Consider the following 4,971-nt stretch of genomic DNA (forward strand, 5'->3'; position numbering starts at 1 on the left):
TGTTTCCATTACTCCAAAGGAACTACTGTTTGCCTTCCAGATGACTCAGAAGTCTCAAGGCCCTGGCCTGGTATCAGACCCCAGGTTAGCCCAGGGTAGTGTCCTCTCTGTGAGCACAGCCCGGCATCTGCACAACCAACATGTAAGCTCTCTGGTCCCTCTGCAGCCCACGAGGCTCAGGGGCCATTAGAGCTGGCTGGGGCCTCTGATATTAATGAGGGATGCTCTCAGCACAACTCAGCGCTGCTTCCTGGGCATCAGCCCACCAGGAGCAGAGACAGATCTGCCTGGCAAATGAGCTTCCCTCCAGGACTGGGACAATCCAAGGCTGCCCACTGGATGGGTGGTGCGGGAAAGATTCTGCTTCTCTTTTTCCCTTTGTCTCCTCCCTTCCTTTGTCTCCCACCTCCATCCTCCCTTCCCTTCCTTGTCCCGCTTCACTTTCTTTTTTTGTCCCCTCCCCTCATGCACACTTCTTCTTACTCTCTTTCCTTATCACTTCTCCTGCTGTCCCATTGTCCCCCTCCTCCTTTATCTGGCGCCTACCTCCTTTCCTTTGCTCTTTATCTTTCTCATCTTTGTCTAATCCCATCTCTCTGCCACCCTGCCTCTTTCTGTCTTTTGTATATGTCTGCCTCTGTCTCCCTTTCCCTGTTTTCCTCTCCCTCCCCTCCCTCTACATTTCTAACCCTCTCGCCCTCAATCCTGCAACCACTACAGAGGCAGGAAAGCATGGTTTAGGGCACAAGAAAAGTCCAATTCTAATAGGACACAGAACACATAGAGGGGGTAAGCAGAAGAGCCTGGGATGGTATTTGAAATTATCTATGAGACAACCTTGAAACCAGGTTAAAGAGGGTTTTCTCCTTCCAAAATAAAACACAATATCACTTCGCACGCACAAGACTGGATAAAAATTTGACTTGACCAGTTGTTAGCAAGGATGTACAAACAATGGAACTTTCATACGCTGCTGGTGGAAGTAAAATGTAAAATGGTGCAACCACCTTGGAACACTATTTTCTTCTGTTCTCATAAAGTGCAATGTACATCTGCTCTATGACCCAGCAATTGCACTCTTTAGTATAAACCCAAGAGAAGTGAAAAACTATGATCATATAAAGACAAAACATAATCATAGCAAACTGATTCATAATAGCCAAAACCTGGAAAATACCCAAATGTCCATCAATAAGAAAGTGGGTAAATAATCATGGTATATTCATACAATGGAATACTACTCAGCAATAAAAAGGAACAAACACATAACATAATGACAAATCTCTAAAACATTATGTTGAGTGAAAGAAGCCAAACACAAAAGAATATGATTCCATTTATATGAAATTAAAAAATAGACAAATTGCTCCAGTTGATTTTGATTGCAACTTTGTGAGATGCTGAAGGAGAGGGCAGAGGTGTTTTTCATGTCATTAAAACTAACCTACTGTGATAAAAATGAGGACGGTGGTGGCGTAGTACTGACAAGCGGGCAAGGGCAGAAGGGAGATTAACTGGAGGAGGAACCTTCTCAGATAATGGAAATGTTCTCTCATTTTGGATGACATTTATACAAGTGAATACAGTTATCAAAATTTATTGAACTGGATAGTTAATATCTGTCCATTCTATTGTACGTAAACTGTTCGTTTTTAAAATCACCCATAATTACATAATCCACAAAAAAATACTGCTATATTTTCTTTTTTTCTATTCATATACAAATATATTTTCATAACTGAGGTTAAATGATATATACAATTCCTTTTCTTTTAACATCATTTTGTGCATTTTCCCACGTCTTTAAAATTTATTGAAGAGCATCCCTTTTAATGAATATAATAGATCATCCTAGAGATGTTCCATAATTTGTGCCACCATTTCCCTATTATTGGACAGGTATGTTGTTTCCATTTTTTCACTATTATTAATGGCAATGTCATAACAAACATAAATGGAAATGTGTAGGTGCTGAAGATTTTTTTACATTAAATTAGTGGTTTAAGAGCAGACCAGTTAAGTTTGACCCTCAGTTCCACCATTTACTGGTTGTGGGACCCAGGCAGGTTACTTAACCTTTCTCTGCTTCAATTTCCTCACTGGAAATGATGGAGATGTTAATAGTAACTTACCTCTAGGGTTGTGGTGAGGTTTAATGGGGTAATAAATATAAAGCACTTAGACACGTGCCTTGCATTTAGTAAGTCCTCAAGAGGTATTAGCTATTGTATACAGTATTATGAGGAAAGAAATACAACTGGGCTTAGAACAATTGATGTTGCAAACAAGTTAAAAAAAAATTATTGTCGCGGGCTTCCCTGGTGGCGCGGTAGTTGAGAGTCTGCCTGTTGATGCAGGGGACACAGGTCCGGGAGGATCCAACAGGCCGCGGAGCGGCTGGGCCCATGAGCCATGGCCGCTGAGCCTGCAGGTCTGGAGCCTGTGCTCCGCAATGGGAGAGGCCACAACAGTGAGAGGCCTGCATACCAAAAAAAAAACAAAAAACAAAAAAACGGGGCCTAGAGAGTCTCCTTCTGGGCCAAATTATGAACAAAAATTCGCAATCAATGTACTGGAAAAACATGTAATCAAACTGATCTACTTAACAAACTTATTATCCTTCCCAGTACTTAAATCATGTCTCAACACAAGAAACTAAAATGTCAAGAGGATGAAAATAATGCAGTGTATCACAGTCTACAAAATTCTATTGAATTTTACCTGCTGCAACTTTGCACATATGGTCCTGAAATGATAGGTAAATGGTGGGATGTTTGGCATCTTGCTCTGTGACATTATACCTAAGGAAGAAGGAAACGAATATTTACTGTGAAGCTGTTATGTGTCAGGTACTGTGCTGGGCACTTCACATGTTATCTGGTTTAATAGCCTAGAGAAGCAGAATAACAGCGATGGGGAGAACAGTCTCATAAGCTAAACAGCTGGGTACAAGTGAAGCTCTGCTCTTACTAACTCCTGCCTCAATTTTCTTATCTGTGAAATGGTCAGAATGATAATAATAGTACTTTCCTCATGGGGTTGATGAACTGATTAACGAATTACATGAATTATTACTCATAAGGCACTTAGGACAGCACTGACTTTCCATGTTTAATAATCTACCTTTAGGGCTTCCCTGGTGGCGCAGGGGTTAAGAATCCGCCTGCCAATGCAGGGGACACGGGTTCGAGCCCTGGTCCGGGAAGATCCCACAGGCCGCGGAGCAACTAAGCCTGTGTGCCACAACTACTGAGCCTGCGCTCTAGAGCCCGCGAGCCACCACTACTGAAGCCTGCCCACCTAGAGCCCGTGCTTTGCAACAAGAGAAGCCACTGCAATGAGAAGTCCGCGCACCGCAAAGAAGAGTAGCCCCCGCTCGCCACAACTAGAGAAAGCCCACGCTCAGCAAGAAAGACCCAACGTGGCCAAAAATAAATAAACTAACTAAATAAATTTATTTGAAAAAATAATAATAAATCTACTTTTATGTTCACAGCATACTTGTGAGATAGTATGACAATGCTCAATTTACAGATGAAGTAACTGAAATTCAGAGACGGGAGGCAATTTGCTCAAGGTCACAAAGTTAATAGTGCAGGAGGTATTTGAACTCAGGAATGCTCCAAGTACAGCCCAACGTTAAATTCCTGGCATTATTCAATCCTGAGCTCCCATCATGTGTCAGGCACTGCAGAGAAAGTGAAGAACTAGAAGATGAGGTCCTGTTTGTTTTGGGGGAAAGAGGGAAGCCAAAAACAACCAAACAGATGAAGAAAATTTCAGACAGTGACAATGCAATGAAGACAAGGAAACAGACTGACGTCAATAGGCAAAAACGGAAAATAACCCAAATGTTCATCAACAGGAGAATGAATACACAAATGGCAGTAATATATCCAAACAATGGAATAGCAGGGAATGAAATTCTGATACACGTAACAACATGGATGAATCTCAGAATCATTATGCTGGGCGAAAAAAAGCACATGCAAAATACTACATGCTGTATGATTCTATTTATATCATTCTAGAGAATGCAAATGAATCTATATTGACAAAAAACAATCCAGTGGTTGCCTAGGGCTGAGTGCAGAGAGAAGGATGGGCTGACTGCCCAGAGGAAACTTCTGGAGTGAAGGAAATGCTCTGTTTCCTGATTGTGGTCGCTGTTTCATGGGTGTATACATATAATGAAAGCCATCAAACTGTACATTTTAAATGGATACAGTTTCCTGCACATTAATTAAGCCCCAGTCAAGTTGATTTTAAAACATGGAATAGTGACTGTGCAGGTTGGTAGGGCAGGGCTACTTTAGGTCTCTCGAACAGAATGAAATTTGTGCTGAGAATTTAATGATGTTCAAGCAGTAAGAGATCTAGTCCAAGGGCACCCAAATATTTTCAATCCATGGCAAATCAAGGGCAGGGGGCATCTGGTCCCTGACGCAATGAGGAGGTGCAGTGTCTAAAAAGAACTTAAAAATAAGAGTAAGATCCACTTAAGAAATTTCATTATGACCATGCACCGGCAATTTTAAACAATGTCAGTGACAGAATACTCTTCCCTGCTCAAGCAGACCACTCCTACAACCTATGTTTTCAGTAATGGTCCATGGGATCAGAAAATTCTGTGTGGCATATAGTTAACCTTAATTTTTTTTTTGAGTACAGTAGTAAACCATGATTTTAAAATACGTCTCCTAGGGCTTCCCTGGGGGCGCAGTGGTTAAGAATCCGCCTGCCAATGCAAGGCACAGGGGTTCAGGCCCTGATCTGGGAAGATCCCACATGCCGCCGAGCAACTAAGGTCGTGCGCCACAACTACTGAGCCTGCGCGCTAGAGCCCGTGTGCCACAACTACGGAGTACGCGTGCCACAACTACTGAAGGCCGCGTGCCTAGAGCCCGTGCTCCGCAACAAGAGACGCCACCGCAATGAGAAGCCTGTGCACCGCAACGAAGAGTAGCCCCC

The sequence above is a fragment of the Mesoplodon mirus genome (assembly GCF_964341445.2).
Source record: "Mesoplodon mirus genome assembly, chromosome: 7".
Taxonomy (NCBI): Eukaryota; Metazoa; Chordata; class Mammalia; order Artiodactyla; family Ziphiidae; genus Mesoplodon; species Mesoplodon mirus.